Raw genomic sequence first — 1,028 nt, forward strand, 5'->3', positions numbered from 1 at the left:
AGTTTCCTGAACCATTTGCACTCGTGACATCTTCCACAGTGACATTACCCTAGCATCAATCTACGAAAGGACATAAACTGGAATGCATGCTCGAAGCCTCTGTAAGAGCTCGATATTAAGAGCCAAGACCGACCTCAAACTCCAACAGGGCATTAATCGTTAAGGCGATGTCGGAAAGGAAAGGAATGAGTTTCTAACGTCGAGTTCCCAACTCGAATAACACCTGGTGCATGAGTTTTATCTTTTCACCGGTCTCATCGTTCCGTGCAACGAGATAGGATGGTCACAGAAATCCCTACAAATATCTCTAAAAATGTACAGGAACTCTGAATTACTCAGACTGATATGGAGAAGCGCTAAGAGGAGTGCAAATGTAGAGGGGTTTAGAAACCACCCCGTGTTGCAAGCTAGTACGAATCGAAGCGGTCTTGAAACAACATACCACCCACAGATAAATTTGCACCAAATTCGACAAAAAGTACACTACACGCCATGTTGTCTTGATAAGATATTCACGATAACATGTTCACATTTCAAACAAGTCGTTTCATAACATCAGAATACACTCGCAAAAGGACGAAGGCTGCATAACGATAGGAGAGCTGCGAACTAAACAGTAAAACTCTAGAGTGGTTATTTTCAGCAGCCTTCGCCATTTCATCCATATTCCGAGTTCGACACTAGACAGTTCTACATCAAACAGGCCAATGCATAACAACAGTCTGGGTTTATATTGCAGGTACGTGGTACATTAAAATAGCAATATAGAGATGGTATGATGTTTTCTACCTTGGGATCAATTTGTTCCAGTATGAGAGGAAAATATGGCGTTGCAATTTGAAAAAAATTGGCACGCTCGGTACCCAGGAGTTTGCAGTCTTCTTGAGAAAGACATCGTGGAAGCACTGCATGGTGGCATTGAGACTGACGAGTTGCCCCACCCTCGAGCCACCGATTCGCGTGCCTCTATGCGACCCCAGGAACGCAAAACGCGCTGTTGACGCGGACTCTTGCCTGAGCACAGCGCC

Source organism: Echinococcus granulosus, assembly GCF_000524195.1.
Source record: "Echinococcus granulosus chromosome Unknown EG_S00605, whole genome shotgun sequence".
Classification (NCBI taxonomy): Eukaryota; Metazoa; Platyhelminthes; class Cestoda; order Cyclophyllidea; family Taeniidae; genus Echinococcus; species Echinococcus granulosus.